Raw genomic sequence first — 24,435 nt, forward strand, 5'->3', positions numbered from 1 at the left:
AGAAGACAGCTCCAGGCAGAGGGAATAGCAAACGTTCCTGGTGGGTTCGAGGAGCACCAAGGAGAAGCTCCTTGCATGTGGCTGGGGTGAGTGTAGCAGGAGATGTGGTTGGGAGAGGAAATGGTGGGGTGGTTAGTGGGGTAGACCATTGGGTAATCATTCATTGACTTTTAGTTCTGAGTAAGCTGAAAGGCATTGGAGGGACTCAAGCGCAGAGTGACTTGATCTGATTTGTATTTCCGCAAGGTCACTCTCTCTATTGTGTTGGAAATTGACTTTAGTATCAAGTGTGGAAGCAGCAGGACCAGCCACTGGCATTTGCCAACAGCTTGGATGTGTGAGGTATGAGAGCGGAATCAAGGGTGACACCAAGTTGCTATGGTCTGAGCAACTGGAAGGAGAGAGTGACCATTGACTGAAGTGGGGAAAGCGATGTATGGAAGAAGCAGGACTGCAGCAAAGATCCCAGTGTGGTTTTAGTTGTCTGTCTCAAGTCACATACAGATATCAAATAGGTTGGGCTGGGCACAGTGACTCACACCTGTAATCCTAGCCCCTTGGGAGGCCGAGGCAGGTGGATGGCTTGAGTCCAGGAGTTCGAGATCAGACCAGGCAACACAGTCAAGCCTTTGTTTCTACAAAAAAATACAAAAACTAGCTAGGTATAATGGCACACATCTGTGATCCCGGCTACTTGGGAGGCTGAGGTGAGAGGATTGCTTAAGCCCAGGAGGCAGAGGCTGCAGTAAGCCAGTATCACACCACTGCACTCCAGCCTGGGCAACAGAGTGAGACCCTGTCTCCGAAAAAAATAAATAGGAAGTTGGCTGGGAGACAGGCCACCTTGAAGTTCATTAGTCATATGATGGATTGAAACATCGCCCTTCTTTGCCCTTCCAGAGGGTGGGCTCATTATAGCAGGGCTGCATAGAGATTCAGACAATAGAGATTTAATTTTCAGTCTTACAATCTTTGGCTGATGGCCATAAGAGCCCCTAAATTTTGCTTTCCAGCTTTTTTATAGGCAGCCAGCAGCCTTTAATAAAGATCATCAACTCTGTTGTTTCCTGTCATTAAAATGGGGCCTGTTTAATTAGTCCTATTGTTCTGTGGATCATTGTGACTTTGCGTCTGTGTCCTTCAATGCTGGGAAAGCAAGACTCCATTTTTCAGGCAGCTTTGGATTCCTGGAGGTCAAGTCTGGGTCTAAAATTTGGCCAGAAAAAGAACGCTCTTAGGTGATTTGAGAAGGCATGGGGCCTGGAGTGGTGTCTGAATGGTTTGGGAGTGTCCAAGTGCCTGTTGGATGCTTTGACCTCTGCTTCTCAGCAGGGGCAGGGTGCACAGGGGGTCTAAGAGATGGGGTCTGAAGGAGTTGTCACTGTCTGATTGCCAGCTAGATAGCTGGTGTCTCTGCCCTCAGTTTTCCTCTTCTGTTAAATGGGGTTGCCATAGTTTCTAGCTCATAAGGTTGTTGTTTCAGTGATTTTCAATCCTAGATTCACATTAGTATTACTTGGATAGCTTAAAAATAAAAGTGTCTGCCAGGTGTGGTGGCTCAAGCCTGTAATCCCAACACTTTGGGAGGCCAAAGCAGGCAGATCACCTGAGGTCAGTAGTTCGCAACCAGCTTGGCCAACATGGTGAAACCCATCTCTACTAAAAATACGAAAATGAGGCAGGTGTGGTGGCAGGCACCTGTAATCCCAGCTACTTGGGAGGCTGAGACAGGAGAACTACTTGACCCTGGGAGGCGGAGGTTGCAGTGAGCGCAGATCACACCACTGTACTCCAGCCTGAGCAATAGAGCAAGACTCCGTCTCAAAAGAAAAAAAGTGAGTGTATGTGTGTCTGTCTGTCTTAAGGCCCTACCTCCAGATATTCTGAAATAAATGGTCTGGCATGAGGCCCAGACCATGTGGGTAGCATTCCTGGGAGAGCCTGGTATGTAGTGAGGATGCAGACATTAACTATTATTAGTGGTAAAAGATCCTTGTTCTGGAGTATGTCTTTTTGCCCCACCTAAAGGAAAGGATGGTGACTTTCCTTTACTTCACAGCCACAGCGGCTTTGGCTCACTCATCTGGAGGGATCACCAAAGAACACTCCAGAGAAGCTTGAATTGTTAGGTTTACATGAAAAAGGCATGGCTAGATCTAAAATGGGAGCAACATATTAGCCCAGAGTGGTGGCGCACACCTGTAATCCCAGCTACTCGGGAGGCTGAGGCAGCAGGATCACTTGAACCCAGGATGCAGAGGTTGCAGTGAGCTAAGATCGCACTACTGCCCTCCAGCCTGGGCGACAGAGTGAGACTCCATCTCAAAAAATGAATGAATGAATAAATAAATGAAATGGGAGTGACACCATATGGTATTATTTACCGCACTGGCAAATGAAGTGAATACTGTGATTCCCATCTTTAAGAGGAGGAAACAAAGTCACAGAGAGGTTCGGTAGCTTGCTCACGGTCATGCAGGTGATAAGTGGTGGAGACTGTAATCCAATCCAGGCAGCTTTACCCCTGATTCTCTACTCTTCAACCTTGCATGTTCCCTCCCCAGCCACAGAAGCCAAGAGACTGAATTCTCAACTCTGATACCCAGCACAGACCTACCCTGGGTCAAACTTTTACAAAGCACCAGGCCCTGGCCCGTGTGCTTCACATGTATTATATCATGTGATTCTTACCATCATATATACTCTTATTCCCATTTTGCTGCTGAAAAAACCGAGGCTCAGAGAAGTTCAGGTGACATAGCTAGTCAGTGACACAGCCGGGCTCTTTGAGCTCTGAAGTCCTCATTTGCCCTGTGGCCTCCTGACCTCAGGAGTGGCCTGGGTGGGGACAAAGCACATGCAGTGATTTCCTGAGCAAAGAAATGAATGGGTTGGCCCAAGAGGACAAGAGGAACTGAAGCGAGGCCAAAGCACCCCTCGCTGCGTCTCAACAACCAAGCTACCGGGGGGCTGAAAAGAGTAACATCGCCCAGTGGGGTGGCCAGCCAGCTGGGCCTGAGACCTGTGGGGTAGGTATTTGTTTCTCTGCGTGTTTAAAGATAATACCCTATGAAGCACATTGCTTCTCTTCTTTTAGTGTGAATGAAATTGCCTCTGAAATGTTGTGTGTGTTGGTTGCTTAAAATAGCTCAAGAGGAAGAATGTTTGGAAGCTGTTAGCTCCTTGAGTCTATTTCCTTGATTTATGATACCTTGGAGAGTGTAGGACCTCTTCTTGTTTACCCTTCTGGCTTTTCCTTTCTACCATGTTTGAGTGTCCTTGTGTCATCATAAGCCAAAGGCATTTGTCACCAGAAAATGTAGCGACCTTTCCTAAGTAATTTAATGGGGGACGCTTTACACGTTTAATCTTTTTCCTTTAAAAGGGGGGAAAATGGGGAGAGGTCATTTGTTTTGGAAATGGCCATTTCTCTCTTCCAGCTGAAAACGTTCCAAGATCAGAGCAATGGCATTTACTTGGGAGTAAGAAAAATTTATTTTATTTTTCCTTTCACACTGAGGCCTGGCCTGGGAAGTCATGAGTTTTTGTAGAACTTTCATCTTGTGGTGCTCAGGAGACCTGACAAGCTGTGAGTGAGAGGAGCCACAGAGCTGCTCTGTTCAGTATGGCGGCCACTTGCCACATGTGTATATTTAAATGTATTAAAATTCAATAAGGTTAAAAAAAAATCATTTCCTCAGTCATGCAAGTCACATTTCTTGTGCTCCCTCGTCATAAGTGGCGAGTGGCTACCATATTGGACAATGCAGATATAGAACATTTCCATCATCGCAGACAGTTCTGTGCAACAACACAGCCATTAGAGTGGGTCAGCGGTGGGTCACTTGGGGCCAGCTTTCTGGGTTTTCACAGGTCTAAAAATTTTAACCATTCCCCAGCTTCTCAGAAGCCCTCTGTTTGCAGAAACAAGAAGATTCATGGAAGCGGAGATTAAGGCCATTGATTCTTGTGGCTCTAACCTCTGGACCTTTGACACAAGGTTGGGTTTTATAATTTCCAAGCTGCATGGCCTCGGGCAAGTCACTTAGCCCCTCTCAAGTTGTTTCCTTGTCAGCGAAATGGTGTTTTTAAAAATACCTCCCAGGGATGATGTGACTATTTAAACAAAATAATAAAATGTATATAAAACAGTTAGCATAAGGCTTAACACATAGTAAGAACTTAGATGTGTTACAATGTTTTACCTGCATTTTCTTCTTCGAGCCACACAGTATCCTGCAGAGGTAGATGCAGTTGCTGATTTCATGATGATGGAAGGGGCTTTGAGGAGTGCTATTGCTGCTATCACTGCCACCGTACTGTTGCTTGGTTCTGCTTTTTTCCTAGGCTTGGGTTCTGTGTTTTTCCTCTAAGGCTCATCTTTTCTACTGAGCTTGTTGATTGGCTTCTTGTCATAAATCAGAGGATGTTTGTTTGTTTGAACTAGGAGCTCTTCTGAGCCTTCATTCAGGGACTGTTTCTTCCACCATGGGAGGTGAGCTCTCTTCGGAGGTGTTTCCCTAAAGCTGGCCTATTGGTATCTACTTGGAAAGCTGCCACCAGGAAAGCTACTGCCGGAATCTGAGGCTCCTCGAAACTTGAGGTTAAAGTTTTTAGTGCTTCACATGCCCTGTGGTCTTTTGGCATCCTTTGCCATGAGGACTGAGTCTAACAGAGCCTTCAGTGAAATCTTAGCCAAGGGTGGCTTTGGGAGGAGTATCTTTGAGAAGAGTAGGACCAAGAGAGGCCTCTCTTGAGCTGGAGAAAGGATCCTTCTGAAAAGATATTTGGTCACACCTGGGTCCTGGGTTCGCACCTTGACTCCACCACTCACTTGGCTAGATCATGTAGCTAATTATTTAACTTTGCAATATCTCAATTTTCTCATCTGCAAAATAGAGATTATACTAAAACTACCTGGCAGCCTGGTTGTGCGAATTAAATGGGATGATGCTAAGTAAAGCATTCAGCCCAGCACATGGCAGGTAGCAGCCACCAGCTATGAGCTACTGTTGCCGTCTTCATCATTGTTGCTTCCCAACAATGGCATTTGGTACATTTTTTTTATGTGTTGTTCGCGTTTTCTCCTTGAGAATGTATTATCTGTCTAGTCAGAAAAAGCGACCCAGAAGGGGTTTAGTGTGTAAAGTGAGTGTCTAAGTTAAACTTGCATATTATGGACTCTATGTGGTCTTTTTATTCTTCCTTCTTCCCTTCCTTTTTTTTTTTTTTTTTTTTTTTTTTTTTTTTTTTTTTTTTTTGGAGGATAGTGGGGCTAAAAATTATGACTGTGCAGTTGTCATAAAACATGACTGTGCAGTTGTCATTTTGGTACCCCACATGGTGACCAGCCTGCCGCCTTCCTGCTGGTTCCAGCTGTATAACAAGCACTACCCAGTCAAACAGTATAATCAGAGCTGGATTATTTCTATAGGATTAATTTGTGGTGTGAAGTGCTCATGTATTTATGCAATTGCCACTCATTTGCCGGCATCCAAAATGTGCTAAATCTGCCACTAGTGATGAAATCCAAATAACTTGGAACCATATGTAGGGAATCCAGTAATTTTCATCACCATTGTTACAAGAGAGGAGTTTAAAGTGGGGGAATCCAAATGGCACCAAAAAATGATGATATCCCTACTTTCCAGGGATGGTTCTACTCAGAGAGGCACCAATCTCAAAGAGAAAACAGTAAGGACACGAGGCCAGGATATTGTATGACTGTGTTGCCATTGGTGTAACTGGGTCCTCACTGAGGGCCCCCCCTCCCCATGAACCACACCATCATCTTTTGTGAGACTTCTCTGGCACTGACAGATCACTCGTAGTTAATGGGTAACTCGGACTCTTCTTGCCAAATAGTTGCTTTGTTTGTCATCTGTGCTGTGGTCGCCTTCATTGTCCCCACAGCCCTTCAGGCCTCAGAAGGATGTGCTGTGGAGTGGGGTGTGGCAACCTGTAGCATAAGCCCACATACTTCTTCCCCTTTCCCTTAAGTCACTCATTGCCGGAGCTGGCTGGTTGCAGAAACATCTTGAAGCACTTTAAAAATTGATTCTGGACTGGGTGCAGTGGCTCATACCTGTAATCCTAGCACTTTGGGAGGCCTAGGTGGGAGGATCACTTGTGGCCAGGCGTTCGAGACCAGCCTGGTCAACATGATGAGAAATGATGTTTTAAAAAATACCTCCCAGGGATGATGTGACTATTTAAACAAAATAGCAAAATGTATATAAAACAGTTCACATAAGGCTTGACACATAGTAAGAACTTAGATGTGTTACAATGTTTTACCTGCATTTTCTCCTTTGAACCACACAGTATCCTGCAGAGGTAGATACTGTTGCTGATTTCAAGATGATGGAGGGGGCTTTAGGGAGTGCTATTGCTACCCTCACTGCCACTGTTCCTGCTGTTGATATTCCTAGGCTATGGTTCTGCTTTTTTCCTCCAAGGCTGATGAGACCCTGTCTCTCTATAAAAGTAATAGTAATAAATAAGTTTTTAAGATAAGATTCATATTCTGGAACCCACTCTGAATCTATTAAGTGAAAACCTATAAAAGTGGGGCTAAGACATCTGTTTTTTTGTTTTGTTTTGAGAGGGAGTCTCCCTCTGTCACCCAGGCTGGAGTACAGTGGCACGATCTCAGCTCACTGCAAGCCCTGCCCCTGTTCCATCGATTCTTCCACCTCAGCCTCCCAAGAAGCTGGGACTATCCCCACGCCCAGCTAGTTGTTTTTTGTTTTTTTTTGTTTTGTTTTGTTTTTTTGTTTTTTTTTTTTTTGTATTTTTAGTGGAGGTGGGGTTTCACCATGTTGGCCATGCTGGTCTCAAACTCCTGACCTCAAGTGATCCACCCGCCTTGGCCTCCCAAAGTGCCAGGGTTACAGGCGTGAGCCACCGTTCCTGGCCAGAACACCTGTTGTTGTTTTTTGAGAAGTAGTCTCACTCTGTCGCCCAGACTGGAGTGCAGTGGTGCAATCTCAGCTCACTGCAACTTCCACCTCCTGAGTTCAAGCAATTCTCCTGCTTCAGCCTCCTGAGTAGCTGGGATTACAGGCATGCGCCACCACATCCAGCTAATTTTTGTACTTTTAGTGGAGACGGGGTTTTGCCATGTTGGCCAGGCTGGTCTTGAACTCCTGACCTCAGGTGATCCACCCTCCTCAGCCTCCCAAAGAGCTGGGATCACAGGGGTGAGCCACCATGCCTGGCCAACATTTGTATTTTTAAAGCAGCTCTTGTGGCAATTCCAGATAAACGGGCAGGTTTGTGAATTCCATCTACATCACTGGGAGGTGGGTTTTATTCTGCGCTCCCCTCAGAGTATATATGGGGCAAAGGACCCTCTTGACGATGTACAGTATGGGAAAGGCCGGGCAGAGAGCAGGCTGATCTTTAAGGATCTTCTCTGTGGGTGGTAAGGTGGAGATCATGGTTAGGGTGATTTGAATAGGGGGAGGTGGGGAGAGGTGTTAGAAAAGATGACCAATGTTTATTGGATGCTCTGTCATTTAATCTTTCCAACCAAATATGATGAGTTGTTGGTGATAAAAATACAGGTTGATATTTGCCAAATGCCTACTATGAGGTGACCAGGACACTAGTGATTTGTATGCAGTATCTTGTGGAATCCTCACTACAGCCTATGAGCTGTAGGTCACATTATTTATCCTCATTTTACAAATGAGGAAACCAAGGCCTTGAGATAGTTGAAATGTCTTGCTCGAGGTCGCACATACACAGCAAGTAGCAGAGCCAGCATTTGAGATTAGTACTGTCAGACTTCAAAGCCCACGTTTTCCATGCTGAAAGTTTTAATCAAAAGCATGAGGCTATTGGGTCAAATAAGAATCCTGCATTATAAGTAACAGTGTCAGAATTTTTTTGAGAAAGCTGCTTGTGCCATCTTTCCTCAAGGTACTGCCCTTTGGCCCTTCCAGTCCTGGCTTTGAGAACCTTGTTATTTCCCCAGGCTGAGACCAGCCGCCAGTCAGCTGTGCCCGTCCTTGAGGCTGTCCATGTTATGGTCTGCTGTTCTTCCTCCTCAACCCCTGCCTCCTTCCCTGTACAGCCCCTGCATGCAACTCTTCTCCCCAGACAGAGGCCCAGAATCGGGGCCTTCCTTAACAAATAAGCCAGGTTCCAGGAGTGCTGCAGTTACCACCCAGGTGCAAGCCCAGCACAGGCCTCCTCTCAGCCAGCACTCGTCCGAATCCACTCACCCACTCAGGTGGTTGTCCTCCTCGGTGAACTGGGAAGCAGTAGGGCCTTGTGATTGATGGTGTGGATATGAAGCTGGACCGCCTGGGTTCAAATCTTGGATCCACTTCTTCTTTGCTTCCACAAATTGCAATCCACAAATTGCTTCATATCTCGGTGCCTCAGTTTACTTGTCTGTAAGATACTTACCTCATATGTTTACTTGTCTGTAAGATGCTTACCTCATATGATAGTTGTGGACAAGATTACATGAAGTACACCTCCTAAAATGCTTGGAACAGGGCCTGGCGCATGAGTCTCCAGTATGTTAGTCATGATGATGGTGATGATGATTACCAGGTGGGGGGTTAGCTCTGGCTACCCTTCCCTTGGCATGGGGAGGGAGTCCACCCATATGTGAGCATTAACCCTGAGTCTTACAGTAGGGAAATAAGGGCTTTGGAAGCAAACCTGGGTCTAACTCCAGGTAAGCCGCTTTGTTTTTGGTTTTGGTTTTTGGTTTTGGTTTTGGTTTTGAGACAGGCCCTCCCTCTGTCGCCTAGGCTGGAGTATAGTGGTGCAATCACGGCTCATGACAACCTCAGACTCCTGACCTCAAGTGGTCTTTCCACCTCAGCCTCCCAAATAGCTGGGACAACAGGCACGAGTCACCATGCCCAGATAATTTTTTAAAATTTTTTTAAAATTTTTTGTAGAGATAAGATCTCACTATGTTGGCCAGGCTAGTCTTGAACTCCTGGCCTCAAGCAATCCTTCTGCCTCAGCTTCCCAAAACGCTGTGCCTGGCCTGGCTGCTTTTTTAATGTGATGCTGGGCGAGTACCTCAACCTATTTGTTTTTTAATCTATAAACTGGGAATGACAGCAGTACCTGCCTTATGGGGTTGTAAAGGTGAAATGCAAAAGTGTAAACAATGCTTCTCATAAGGTGCATGGGCTCAGCTGACATTGAATGAATAGGAGGAAAAATGTGAGTTGAATAAGCTTTAGTAATAAGTGAAAAAAAGTAAGCTCAAAATATTATATACAGCATGATACAACGTAGATAAAGTAAAAAACAAATATTGGATGGCAGGAATAGTCAGGTTCTGGGACAGCTGGAGACAGTGGTGGTTACTGGAATAACTTTACCAAAGGAAAGCTATTTAGTGAACTGTCCTCTCCGGTAGAGTTGGCCAATGTGCTTTGTAACAGAGCCAGACTGGTTTCCTATCTCCCAGGACTTTGCTCTTCAGTTAAAACGTTGTCAATCCCAAAGACTTTTCAACTGCAGGATCATCAGGTTCAGATGAGTCTCACGTGGCCACTGCACCTCCAGATATATGCTCTCAAACGGTGTGGCCTGATGAAACTGTGGGACCATTTGGACCTCAAGATGAGAGGTTCCAGCTTCCTGGGAACGTAGGTTTTGATTGTCACCTCAATGGGACTGCTTCACAGAAGAAAAGCCTGGTTTCTAGCAGAAACTTCATCAAGTGAAAGACACGAGTTTGTGATGACACAATATGTGAATGAATTTCAGGGTAATGATGCACCTGTTGAACAAGAAATTAACAGTGCAGAAACTTAACTTTGAAAGTGCCAGAGTAGGGTGTGCAATACAAACATGTCCAGAATTGCGGCAAAAAGATTTTGAATCACTGTTTCCAGAAGTAGCTAATAGCAAAGTAATCATTCTGACTGTAACACAGAAAGCTAAGAATGATATGACTGTTTAGAGTGAAGAAGTAGAAACTGAAAGAGAAGTGCTCTTAGAAAAGTTCATCAATGCTGCTGAGGAAATTTGCTGTGCTCTTTTAGCTGAGGGATATTGGGCTGACTTTACTGACCCATCATTTGGTTTGGCATTTTTTGGACCATATACAAACAACACTCTTTTCGAAACCCTTGAATGCTAACAACATTTAGGATTCTGTTGATGACCTTGAATGCTGTAAAGTGATTCATTATAGTCTCTGGGGTACCCGTGTAGTTGTAGGAAGCATCTTCACTAATGCAACACCAGACAGCCATATTATGAAGAAATTAAATGGAAATTAGCAAAAATGTCCATTCATGTGCTGTATTATTTGTATGTAATATTTGGGTTGATGTATAAATACCGTCAGACTAAAGTTTTTAAAATAAACTTATTTCTAAGTATTTCAGCATTTATGAATTTACAACACTGGCAAGTGATTTAGGATTTTAAAATTGCAAATGTTCATTATTCATATCATTGAATACATGTTGAGCACATCCACATTGTATAGGATGTGGTAATTAGCTTGTAACCAGGGTATTATCTGTTATTGTTATTTCTCCCCTTTACTGGAAAAAGTCCTCAATTTTAAATACTTTCTTCCAAAAATAAATCACACATTTGGTTACGAAAAAAAAAAAACCCGAAATATTAAGATGTGCTGACGGAGTACATTACAGGCACAGTAAATACCATATAAGAGAGAAAGTGAGGAGATGGTAAACACAGATAACGGTTATGCGTCATGGGAAGAGGGAAAGGGAAGGATTAGGGGAGGGAGGGTCATATGGTTTAGATGCATGTAGATGGTTGCCAAGGCTCTAGCTTTTGTTTGGGAGTTGAGTTCACATTATAACTAATTAAAAATGGTCATGAACCAAGGATTATGATAAATCCAATTTGTGCACCTGAGGTTAAAAAATTAGTGGGTTCTCAATAGGTGGTAGCTATTTATTATCCCATGAACCACCTGAACCATGCCACAGGCCACCATTCATACCCTTTCTGATTGCCTCTCATTGATGCAAAATGCTCTGAGAAGTGAGTTTTTCTCCTCCAGCCACAGTGGCTTTCACATGGAGAACACAGCACAGTAGGGATATTTAAGTTGCCTGGATTCTTAGGTTGGGGCAGGTCTTAGGCATAAGCTCCCGTATGTGTCTAAAATAGTTGAACAAAGACAGGGTTGTTTTTGTCCTTACTGTGCCAGATGTAAAGGCTTTCATTAGAGTCACCTTAGGAGTATTCATGTTAGCCAGGAGATTTTCCTTCCGAGAGAAGGAAACATTTGGGTTGGATCTGATGGTGTTTGCCTTGGTGTGATTTTAGACCTTTCTGTTTCCATCGTCACCACTCAGCACCATGACTTTTGCCTATGGCTTTTTTTTTTTCACCTATGGCTCCCTTCCTTTAGTGGAAAGGGGAAGCACCGAGATGTTTGAGACACCTCAGTCGTGTGCTTGCAGATCCATGTATCCTCGTGTGCTGCCCCTGTCTCCTGAATTTGACAAAGTAGAGGAGACAAGAACATAGGTTTTGGAATTATGGAGACCTGGGTTCAATTTTGGGGTCTTCACTGTGTGATATGAGGTGGAGGCATTGCTTGTTTTTCCTCTATCTTATTATTTTATTGTATTTTATTTTTTGAGACAGTCTCACTCTTGTCGCCCAGGCTGGAGTGCAGTGGCACGATCTCGGCTCACTGCAACCTCTGCCTCCCGGGTTCAAGCGATTTTCCTGCCTCAGCCTCCCGAGTATTACAGGGATTACAGGTGAGCACCACGACACCCAGCTAATTTGTTTATTTTAAGTAGAGACAGGGTTTTGCCATGTTGGCCAGGCTGGTCTTGAACTCCTAACCTCAAGTGATCTGCCCACCTTGGCCTCCCAAAGTGCTGAAATTCCAGGCTCGAGCCACCATACCCAGCCTGTTTTTCCTTTATTTTATTTTTAGTTTTTGGGAATTTTGTTTGTTTTGTTTTGTTTCTCCTTTATTATAGATTAGGATGCAAAAAGTCCAGAGTCTTAAATACACAGCTTGATGAATTTTTGCCCAGACATGCCCCTATGTAACTTACCCAGGTCAAGATCAAGATTTAAAACACTCCTGCTTAGGAGACACCCTCATGGCCATTCCTTGTTAGTGTCTACCCCACATAACTATTATTCTGACTCTTGCCACCTTCAATTGCTTTTGCCTGTTCTTGAACTTCTGGGGGTAGGTAAATTATTAAACCTTTATGAGCCTCGGTTTATTTTTTAAAGTGATAGTACTTGTGCTATAGGGTTGAATTAGGAGAATCAACTGAGACAACACATGTAAAATCATTCGAGAAATATTTGTAAAACCCTTAATGCTTAATAAGGTAAAGCTGTTTGTTTATGGATGGCCACTGTTAACCTCAAAGTTTTTGCCTGTGTCTCACCCAGACAAAGCAGGCATTTCCCCAGTGCTCACAATAATTCATGTTCCTGTGCTCTCCATTTCCTTCCATGTCCTGTGACTCCCTGAATGCACTTCAGAGACTGTTCCATCAGTGGCTTTCAGGATTTTTTTTTTTTTTTTTTTTTTTAACTGAAACCAGTTCTTCTTGCTTAATAAGGCAGAGGAAATGGGCAGGAAAGCAGAGTTCTGCTGCCTTTGCCTCTTTTTCAAAGAGGGTCTGTTTGCTCTATTAGCAAAATCAACAGAGGCATTGCTGGACAGCGGGCTGGGCTGGACCAACTCCCCTGGGCTGGGGGGGTCCCTGGATGCTGGGTTTGCTGAGGGCCAGGAGTGGGTCACTGTGTGCTTTCAAAAGCAGCAGGAGGAGCCAGTTTTCCTAGCTCCTTCTCAAAAAACCCAACCAAAATATCTACCCCTGTGATTGGCTAAAATTATCCAATTATAACTTAATTCCCTTAGGTGGAGGGTAGATGGGTGCATAATAGCCTGAGTGTGAGTGTGGGGGTTACATTTTTGGAGGGAATAATTTTGCATGTAGGATTCTATTTGACCTTAGTCTGAATGATGAATAGTGTAGCCTTTCCTTAAGGTAGGTCTTCATGGAGGAGAAGGGAGAACTGTGCAGTGGGTAGGTGGCAGTGAAGATGCAGGGGCTGGGACAGGTTAGAGGTGAATGCTCCAAATTTGTGATGTGGTCTAGGGCTAGGTCTGCCTACAGCCACATCACGTGCACTTACAGATGCCTCCTTTATGTCAAGTGCTGCATCAGAATAGAGGTGAAAAGTTACAGTCCTGCCCTTCAGGAGCTCTAGGTCAGAGAGCAAGAATCAAACAGGCAGTTGTAATACAGGCTATCGCATACTATACTGAGAAGACCATGGCCACAAAATCAGATTGGGGGCAAGGAGTTGTCACAGTCCCAGAGGTGGTCATTTGTGTTGAGATCTGAAAGATAAATAGAAGTTAGCCCTCAGGCTTGTAAAACCTGTGACTCATATCACCATATCCTTGGGACTCTTACCAGGAAATACATTTCCAAGGATAACTTCTGCTCACTCCACAAATGAGGTTTGGCTTTTACTGAACTACTTAACACTTTTGCTAGCGGCAAAGCTGGGTTTTTTAATGTTTCTTTTTCCCGCAGTCTTGCAACCCTTCTACCCCATGCAATGTAATCTTGAATACGCGGATCTTCTGGCTCTGCGAAAGACTATCATTGCCTTCTGGGTGAGTGAAAGAGGCTGCATGGGAAGATTTATTTATCAACCGAAGACTTTATTAGTAAGAGTTTATGAGTGAGAGAGTAACCTCTTTACAGAGCCAGAAGAGAGAGATGTTTGTTATGGAAGAGATACCCACTTGGCATCCCTCACATGGCCAGTCATGGTGTATGGGGCCAGCATGCCAAATTGCTCCAGTTACCATGGGACCCAGACTTAGACCGGAAATCATGGTAGGATGGGAAGGAGTCCAAAATACACATGGCTGGTGTATAGGCTACAGTTAGAAAAGAGAATAAGAGAACAGTGTATCTATTTTCCTGAAGGAGTATTGTAACCTCAGATGGGGTTGTTTTTCCACAACTCCTTACTCCTTGCATTTTATGGTCCTGATTTTTCAAGCTTTAATTTTTTCCATGTTAAGCAATACTTACGTGAGTTGAAGTGACCCTTTTATATGTTTGTGGTAAGCACTTTTTAGGCTTGTCGTGTATGCTTTTTAAAATGCCTCCAAACTGAAAAGGAGCCAAAGTCCCTTCAATCAGGAGGACTTTATTCTTCAACACCTGGAAGGAATATCTTTTTGGTTTTGCCACAGCTGTGTCTTTCCTGCAAGCGGCCCATTCGAAACCCAGCACTCCCTCGTTTTATGGGATGTGCTGGTGGAACATAGGAGGGGGTCCACTGGAAGGCTAGATTTCTTGGAAGTCTCTGCTGCCAAGCTCAGCAACTGAAATTTCTCATTCATAAAGAAGCACATTTGCATCCTGCCCATGAAGTTGTTAAATGAAACTGGAAAATCAGGAAGGGGATCTTACTTGTACTTTTGCAGATGTAGCTCTGGAAAAGTTCCGAAGGGATCTAACTGCATGCACACAGCTTGGGAACAGTTCCAGGCCTCCAGGGGAACATTTAACAGGTCGCTATTGATAGCATTTTCCATGAACCACCCGAACATATTTCTTGGGAGTATTCGAAACTGTTGATGAAATGACAGTTATAGCATGGGGTTTGCACCCCTATGCCTCATTGACAACTATCTTTCTCTGCTGGATTGGGTATAATTTATCAATTGAATTTATTTCATACGTTTACTACCTTTACCCCACACTATGATGTTATAACCATGGCCAGTTTAGGAATGAGAGGTGATGACAATAATCCCTAATATAGGTACAGTTTCTGATGCTTTTTACAAAGAACTTTCACATTCTTTCTCATTTGATCTCAAAGCTATTATAGCTACCATTTATTGTGTCTTTCTATATATTAGGCGCCTTGCTAAACACTTTAGAAACTTTACCTTATTTAATTCTTAAAATAACCCTGTGAAACAATACTCTGATTTGTTCCCATTTTACAGAGGACGAAACTGAGGGTCAGAGAGATTGGGCCTCTTGACCCAAATCCTAATCTTGGATCTAGGGTAGACTAGGGATTTGAACCTAGATCTACCCAACTCAAAGCCCAAAATACCAGGCAGTGGTGGCTCCTAGTCTCCCTGTGTTAGAGGCAGGGGGCTTGGTTTTTCCTATAGAAGAAAATGAAGTGCAGAAGGGTTTACTTGGGGTTCCATGGTTACAAGAGTGATCCAGCAGGGACCGGAAGTCAGGAATCCTGTGAGATCAGTGCTTTGTCATTACCCAAGACCTGTTTATCTAAGCAGTATTCCCTGAGTGAAGTCCCTGGCACTTCCCAGCCAGCAACCACTTGGTCAGAAATAGCCAGTCCTGGACTCATACTTGGGCACAGAGATGGGAAGGAGTTCTGGGAATCCAGTGCATCATTCTCATTTCCTAAGTAATTTATAGCTAAAAAACCACAAAGTTGCTTCTAAGTACACTTCGGTTTACCATTTCTGTGTCAGGACTCTTTGCAGGCTACAGACACAGTTCAACCATTTGAAGCAGAGGAAATTTACTGGCTTGTTTAAAAGTCCCAAAGTAGGGTTGGCTTCAGGTACACTTTGATTCAGAGGTTCACTGGTACCTTTGGGACCCTGTTTCTTTTGCTTACTCTTCCTTCTGGATTCTGCTCCTGGGTGGGCTCCATTATCTGGCAGCCTTTCTCTTGTGGTTATAAAGTGGCTGCAGCAGCCTCAGCTTTGAAGCTGAGTAGGAAAGGGGACCAGTTGGCTTCTTCTGATAGCTCAGAGATTCTGGACTTCAGTCTTATTGTCTATGATTGGCCTGGCCTAGGTCATGTGCCTCATCATTGAACCAGTCCTTGTAGTCCATCGCCACATGCTCCACCCCATGCTGAGAGGGAAGGTTGGGAGCCCTCATGGCCTGAGAACTGTAGGTGGGCTGTGGATAGAATAGGAAGATTGGATGCTGTGGAGACAAGATGCTGGGTGATCTGGACAGGGCGGGTGGAGTGGGAAGTGGGAAAGGAGATGGATCTGGAAGGAAAAGTGGAATGGAAAAATCAGTCTTCTAGAGAAACACATCTTCACATTAAGTAGGGCAAGGGTAACTTCTGTATTTGAAGAGTTTCAACAGACCATTAATGAGAGTATCTTTTGGTTGCTGCTGTTAGAACAATTATTTGTTATATTCACTGACTTCAGTGTTTATTTGTTCTAATGAAACCTTTCCTCTCTGAAAGAGAAGCACTTCTTTAGAGTGTGTCTTAAATATTCAGATTACAGGTTTGAAGGAGAGAGCCATTTAGGTGCTGAATAGCTTGCAGGCTGGGTTTATTGCTGTCTTAATGGGATCTTAAATTGTGCCAGTTGAATTAAAATGTTAATTCTTTTCTAGTCTATCTCTGATCCAGTGCTACCTTGACATACTTGAAGTTTTAGTTAGACTGTTTGGTCTAAACTGAGTGTTGACAATTATTATTGAAAAGTTCATCTTAAAGATTTTTGCTTGTAATAAGCTGCAGATGCAAATAGAAGGTGTGACCATATGAGAGGCCACATGTTTTCAGGATTCTGGATGGCTAAGTGGCCAATTTGCTTTCCAATTCAGAACTAAACCAGACAAGGAGGGGTGTTATAAAATGTTTCTTTTGAAGTACCTACAGCTAACTAGATCCAGATAGTGTGAATGTTGAGAGCCAGTAAGGGTTCCTTGAATGCCTGCCCTGTGGCCTGCATCTCTAGAGGCATCATGGAGAACAAAAAGGTGGTTTCTGCTCTGGAGGAATGAATGATCCTGTTGCAGTAATAACAGAAACTGTTTATTCAGCACTTACTAGCTCAGGTACAGCGCAAAGAACTTTGCATACGTTGTCTCATTTAATCCTCATCACACCAGTAGAAGGGCAGATACTATTCTCCTCAATTTTCAGAGGAAGCAGCAGAGGCTTGGAGAGGTTAAGCAGCCTGCCTCCAGTCCCCAAGCAAATGAGCATCAAAGCCAGCCTCACACCAGGCTCTCTCCAGCTGCAAAGCCTGAATCCCTCACTCTGATGCTGTGGATAGAGACTGTCATTGCAGGATTTCTCGCAGTCAAAAAAGCAAGTACTCCCTTGATAACAGATTTCATCACTCTTGAAACTGGAAGCCTGGGAAGAAGGAAGATTGCGTGAATGCTGAGGCCAGTGTCTTTCCAGAAGGGGGGATACTGAGTGGGCCTCCTTCCAACCTGTCTGACCCACGTGGTCTCTCCATCTGTCTGACTTTGACTGCCAATCCAGCCTGTCTGCAGTCTGGACAGCAGGACCAGTCCTAGCACAAACCAAATCTTTATTCTGGAGTTGGACAGAGTCAGAATTGCTTAGGGCTGATGAGGCCACCTTAATCTCAATATTTTCACACGCTGTGCTAGATGACACATTTCAGAGCGCAGGCAGAATGAGGGTTGGAAATGTGAAACAGCCAGCGAGGAGCTGGGTCTGGGAGTGAGACAGCAGACAGAGTGCATTCTAACCATGTACGCGCGGCTGCCGGGGGCTTGTTTAAACCAGATTCTGCCAAGGTCATAGAAGCAGAAAACGTGATCCAGAACTCCTCCTCCCAGGCAGGATAATTTGGTTTCTAAAGTTTTTTCTCTATAGTTTCTTTTGGGAGAAATATATCTGGGAGAGGGGGAAGAGTGAAAATAAGGGAATTTTCTTTCAAATCCTTAGGAACATACATATAGAGTCCCATGTATAGGACGATGCTATAGAGTTGACAGTTTACCCCCAAGGAAGGAGTATGTAATCCTGGGCTGAGGATGACTTTTTCCAACAAGGTCCCTGACTCCTGTCACTTTTGGGGTTGCTTTCCTTCAAAAGCTAATTGAGAGTGGAAAGGCACCGGGGCGAGTGAAGATAACCAAATGTGCCTGAGGCCTGGGAGTGAGAGCCTGCTACTGGGCCCCTGCTACTGGGCCCTCAAGTGGCTAGGGGTGTGAATTCCTAGGGTGGGACACAGAGGATCATCTTCTTTGATGTTTATATAAAAAGTAGGATTGCAATGTCCCTCTTTATCCCTAGTAATCTTTGCTGTGAAGTCTACTTTATCTGATATTAGAGTCACTCCAGCTTTCTTTTGATATGTTTGCATAATGTGTTTTTCCATACATTTAATTTTAACTAGCCTCTATTGTATTCCAAGTGAGTTTCTTGTATGCAGCAAATAGTCACATTTTGTTGTTTATCTATTCTCATAATCCATTATCTCCTAACTGGTATGTTTTCTATTATTTTATTTTATTTTTGAGATGGAGTCTTTCTTTGTCGCCCAGGCTATAGTGTAGTGGTGCAATCTCGGCTCACTGCAACCTCCACCTCCTGGATTTAAGCGATTCTCCTGTCTCAGCCTCCCAGGTGGCTAGGATTACGGGAACCCACCACCATGCCCAAATACAAAATAATTTTTGCATTTTTAGTAGAGACAGGATTTCACCATGTTGCCCAGGCTGATCTTGATCTCCTGACCTCAAATGCTCTGCCTGCCTCAGCCTCCCAAAGTGCTGGGATTATAGGCATGAGACAATGCACCCAGCCCTAACTGGTATGTTTAGAACACTTACATTTAGCCTAATTCTTTATATATTTGGATCTAGGTTCTATTATTTTATTATTTGTTTCTGCTTGTTCTGTTTTTTGCTCCTCTTTTTCCCCTTTCCTGCCTTTAGATTTTTTTTTTTTTTTTTTTGAGACGGAGTCTCATTGTGTGGCCCAGGCTAGAGTGCAGTGGCCCGATCTCGGCTCACTGCAAGCTCCACCTCCCGGGTTCGCCATTCTCCCGCCTCAGCCTCCGAGTAGCTGGGACTACAGGCGCCCGCCACCACGCCCGGCTAGTTTTTTGTATTTTTTTAGTAGAGACAGGGTTTCACCATGTTAGCCAGGATGGTCTCGATCTCCTGACCTCGTGATCCACCCGCCTCGGCCTCCCAAAGTGCTGGGATTACAGGCTTGAGCCACCGCGCCCAGCCCTTTAGATTATTTAAACTTTTTTTTTCTTTTTTTTTTTGAGACAGGGTCTCACTCTGACACCCAGGCTAGAGAATGCAATAGTGTGATCTCGGCTCACTGCAACCTCCACCTCCCAGATTCAAGTGATTCTTGTACATCAGCCTCCCAGGTAGCTGGGACTACAGGCACGTGCCCCCACACCTAACTAATTTTTGTATTAGTATTTTTAGTAGAGATGGGGTCTCACCATGTTGGGCAGGCTGGTCTTGAACTCTTGGCCTCAAGTGATCCACCTGCCTTGGCTCCTCAAAGTGTTGGGATTACAAGTGTGAGCCACTGTACCTGGCCAGAACATTTTTTAGTATTCTGTTTTAATGTATCTATTATGGGTTTTGACTATATCTCTGTGGTTTTTTTGGTGGGTGGTCTAAGGATTAAAAACTACAAACTTAAGTTTCCATTGTCAACTTAAAATTGGTATTTTCCTAGACGTTTAAGTGGAATGTATAGAAAGCTCACCACTATCCCTTTACCCTTTGTATAAAATCTAACATTGTAGGAGACTGTGCTAGCCTGTCAGAGTACAGAGAGAAGAGAAAGACCTGGAAGGAATTAAGAGTTGAATTAAGAAAGAATTAAGGTTTTACCTCATTCTTTCATTCATTTAGTAAACATTTATCCAGCTTTTTTATTTGAGACTGTCTCGCTGTGTCACCCAGGCTGGAGTGCAGTAGTACAATCTCAGCTTACTGCAACCTCCACCTCCTGGATTCAAGTGACTCTCCTGCCTCAGCCTTCCAAGTAGCTGGGATTATGGGTGTGTGCCACCACGCCTGGCTAATTTTTGCATTTTTAGTAGAGATGAGGTTTTGCTGTTTTGGCCAGGCTGGTCTCAAACTCCTGGCCACAAGTGATCTATCTGCCTCAACCTCCCAAAGTGCTGGGATTACAGGCATGAGTCACTGCACCTGGCCTATCCAGCATTTGACCAGGCAGCAGAATCCTCTCTCTCCTGGGCTGGCTAATCTATAGATCAATACAGTAGTAAGAGTAGTAATAGTAATAGCTGACTTCATTAAGCATTTACTATGTGCCATGCACTGTTCTAGGTTCTTACAGGCAGTATATTGCCATTTCAACAATGCTATGATGTTGGTGCTATGATTATCTGCACCTTAGAAGTGAGGAAACTAGGGAACAGAGAGCTTAACTTGCCTAAGGTCACATAGCCAGCAAATGGCAGAACTGTGGACCCACTGATTTTCAATCCTGCATTATCACAGGACCTCCATGGGGAAATAACACATACTGGAAGGTATAGTACTGGTTCTGTCTTGGAGAGCATTTGTTCTCCACCACATTCAGACCTTCCTCTGATAGGAGCCACTGATGGACCACTTAAGAGGCTCTTATTTTTCCTATCCTCCTGTAAATATTCATAGGATATCTTCTTTGTGCCAGGGATTATGCACATAATACCAGAGCTCTGAGAACTATGACTTTGAATCTGAAGTTAAAACTGGAAAGAGTCCAGGTATGGTGGCTCTTACCTGTAATCCCAACACTTTGAGGGGGCCGAGGCAAGAGGATTGCTTGAAGCCAGGAGTTTGAGACCAGCCCAGGCTACATCAACAACAAAAAAGGACAAACCAGAACAAGAACTGGAAAGCACTCTGTGACCGAATCAGTGTACTTTTCAGATGTGGACTTTGAGGTGGAGGGAGGTGATGCAGCCTGCCACGGGCACTCCAGTAGAGGCTGAGCCTGCCTGGACATAGGCCCCTGACTCCTGCTTTGGTGTCTTTGTGCTGTCTTGGCAGAAGGGTAGGGGAAGCTAAAGAGTAGCAGAGCTGGAAATTCTGATCTGTAACTGAACAGGGACAGCCAGTGGTCCCCACAGAGGAGCCCCTACTTGCATGCCAAGCCTCAGAAGGCTTTGGCAGCTGGGCTGTGCTATTTAATAACCTCCTGGAGGCTGATCCAGTGGTCTGGCAGCGTTACTGACCAATGCTGAGGTTTATTTGTAGGCTTGGGTTTTGCATTTCCTGAAGAGGCAGGAGTAGACCCTAGGAAGAACTGTTGGAAAGGTAGCTCAGTCTAACTGGCACCTGTTTTTTAACAGCATGACTTATTGTGGGAATGACAACTAGATATCACCTCATGGACCAAGCCTGATCAGTCATCACTGTCTGGAGCACTGTGGTGAATTCAGGCTCAGAAGAAAGAATTCAGAAATCCATTGATGATGCCTATCATGGGCCCAGGAATAGGGGCTGGAAACTTGTCTGGCAGTTATTTACCACTAGTGTGAGGGTTAAAGTAAGCCTGGGATTTTAATTGTAGCACAATAATATCTGTCCTCATGGGACTGTTGTGCGGACTAAATAAGAATTTATGTAAAGTAGCTGGGCATGGTGGTTCATGACTAATCCTGGCACTTTGGGAGGCTGAGGCAGGTGGATCACTTGAGGTCAGGAGTTCGAGACCAGCCTGGCCAACATGATAAAACCCTGTCTTTACTAAAAATACAAAAATTAACCAGGTGTGGTGGTGGACACCTATAATCCCAGCTACTTGGGAGGCTGAGGCAGCATTGTTTGAACCCAGGAGGCAGAGGATGCAGTGAACCAAGATCATACCATGGCATTCCAGCCTGGGCAACAGAGTGAGACTCCATCTCAAAACAAAAAAAAAAAAAAAAGGAATTTACGATGATGTAAAGTGCTCATTAGCTTGTAGTCATTTGTTTTGCTTTGTGTTGGTAAGGGCTGTTCAGAAGAAAGAAAGTTCAGTTTATTCATTCAAATATTTGAGTGCCCTCCATACACCTGGTACTAATTTGGCCCTGGAGAAAGATTGTGCATGCTATACTAGGTCACTCTTCTCGTGGAGATTGTTCTACGTGGAAGACATAGACAATAATTAGTAAATAAACAAGCAGGATGAATTCACATAGTGATAATGGTATTGAAGAACAACAAAAATTAGGCTAATATGAGAGAGGACTATGCAGGGGGAGGAAGCCCCTGTGACAGGGTGACATTTGAACAGAGGAGCCGATAGTGCAAAGATCTTGGAAAGGGAAGAACAAATGCGAAAGACTCCAGGAGAAACAGCCTTAAAGCATAGTGAGCTTACAGAAGGCAGGCCAGAGATACCATGCCCTAGTTGCTAAATGCTTTTAAAGCTTTTATTATAAAAATTTAAAAACATTTAAGAAGTATATAGGCTTGTGTAATAACCTCTGTATATCCATCACATAGATTGAGCTGTTAACTCCGTTTTGACGCTTGCTATCTGCGCCTCCCTTTTCTGGCTGTACTTGGTTAAAGCAAATCCCAGACATCATGACATTTTATCCCTAAATACTTCAGTATGTATCCTTTAAAAAATAAGCATTTGCGGCCAGGCGCAGTGACTCACGCCTGTAATTCCAGCACTTTGGGAGGCTGAGGCAGGCGGATCACTTGAGGTCAGGAGTTCGAGACCAGCCTGGCCAACATGGTGAAACCCCGTCTCTACTAAAAACACAAAAATTAGCCGGGTGTGGTGGCAGGCACTTGAAATCCCAGCTACTCAGGGAGCTAAGGTACAAGAATTGCTTGAACCCAGGAGGGAGAGGTTGCAGTGAGCTGACATCGTGCCACTGTACTCCAGCCTGGGCGACAGAGTGAGATTCAGTCTCATAAATAAATACATACATACATACATACATACATACATAAGCAAGTAAGCATTTGTTCCCATCTAGGCAACATGGCGAAACCCCATCTCTACAAAAAAAATACAAAAATTGGCTGGGTGGGGTGGTACGCATCTCTGGTCCCAGCTACTGGGAGGGTGGGGGGCTGAAGTTGGAGGATCACTTGAGCCCAGGAGGCAGAGGTTGCTGTGAGCCAAGATTGTACCACTGCATTCCAGCCTGGGTGACAGAGAGAAAAAAGCGTTTCCTTACAACCTAATGTAGTTTCTTGCTTTAATTCTCACAATGCCATTGTCATGATTAATAATTTCTTCTTTTTCTTTCTTTTATTTATTTATTTATTTAGTTGAGATGGAGTCTCTCTGTGTCACCTAGGCTGGAGTGCAGTGGTGCAATCTCAGCTCACTGCAACTTCTGCCACCCAGGTTCAAGTGATTGTCCTGCCTCAGCCTTCCGAGTAGCTGGGATTACAGGTGTATGCCACCATGCCCAGCTAATTTTTGTATTTTATTAGACACGGGGTTTCACCATGTTGGCCAGACTGGTCTCAAACTCCTGACCTCAAGTGATCTACCCTCCTCAACCTCCCAAAGCGCAATTAATAATTTCTTAACACAACCTAGTACTTATTCAATGTTACCTGCTTGCCTCAAAAATATAAATTAGTTTGAATCAGATTCCAAACAAGGTCTGTGTGTTGCATCTGGTTATTATCCAGATCATGTGCTTTCATGATGAAGAAGGTATTTGACATCAGACTCATCTTATTTGGATGGGTTTTGCATGCCTTTCTGGCCAGGTATGTAGCTTAGATTGTTAGAAGCCCTGAAGGGCTGTGAAACCCTGTCGATACTGTCAGGTTATTTCCCAGAGGGATATTCAGAAATCCTCTGCCCTGCCTTCATTATTGCTAGCAAAACTGTGGCTCTTTCAGTGTCAGAAGCAATGGGTGTATAAGTTTGGGCTTTCTCTGCTGGCTCAGAGGTGAGTCCCGACTGTCCTGAATGCTGTCATGATTCTAGCCCCTTGAAAGTGATTGGTTTCAGAACAGGCATGTGACCCAGTTCAGACCATCAAGGCCTGAGGGAAGGATGCTAGGTGGAGCTTCCCTGGAAGGATTTCTTTTCCCTCGGTTTGGGGTCTTCTCTTAAGACTTTTGAATGGCATATGCGAACATCATGTCTAGAGCTGCGGCAGCTGCCATCTCATGACTGCAGGGAAAATCAGGCAAAACCCAACATCTTGATGCAGGCTGAGGTGGGAGAAAGGACATAACTTGGGTCCTTGGTGACACTGTTGAGTCACAGAACCAACCAACCCTGAAACTACCCTACCCAAGTCTTCTTATAGGAGACAATCACGCCCTGGCTGTTTAAGCCACTTTTTGTTGCTTTTTGTTGTTGGCTTTGCATCCGGGTGCATCCCAATGATACATACACTCAATTCACAGGCATCTTTCTGGATAAAGCAATATTGTCTCTAATAGGTTTTCATTTTCTTTGAGATAGAAAAGAAGTAGTAACCTTTAAAGTCTATCCTTACTCTCTTGCTTAAACCACTGTTTTTTTTTTTTCCAATTGGTCGGTGAAATGTTTCTCCTTTTTCCTGTTGAACTTCAGTTGAACATAGCACACTCTCATGAGTTGTCTAGAAACATTTAAGAAGCTTTGGCTTCTGTGGAATAAGAAATACGCAGCTGTTCATTCTCCCTTGCAATGACTTGACCCAAAGTAAAACATCCTTGT

At 44.2% G+C, this 24,435-nt stretch overlaps 1 protein-coding gene and 1 pseudogene across 1 annotated transcript in view; both read left to right on the forward strand.

The window, feature by feature from the left end:
* ABTB2 (ankyrin repeat and BTB domain containing 2) overlaps positions 1 to 24,435 on the forward strand; it is a 211,537-nt gene that overhangs the window by 12,637 nt on the left and 174,465 nt on the right. The gene's annotated exons all lie outside the window — the stretch shown is intronic.
* LOC126935712 (cobalamin trafficking protein CblD-like) overlaps positions 1 to 24,435 on the forward strand; it is a 233,615-nt pseudogene that overhangs the window by 1,275 nt on the left and 207,905 nt on the right.

The sequence above is a fragment of the Macaca thibetana genome, chromosome 14 (genome assembly GCF_024542745.1).
Source record: "Macaca thibetana thibetana isolate TM-01 chromosome 14, ASM2454274v1, whole genome shotgun sequence".
Lineage (NCBI taxonomy): Eukaryota > Metazoa > Chordata > Mammalia > Primates > Cercopithecidae > Macaca > Macaca thibetana.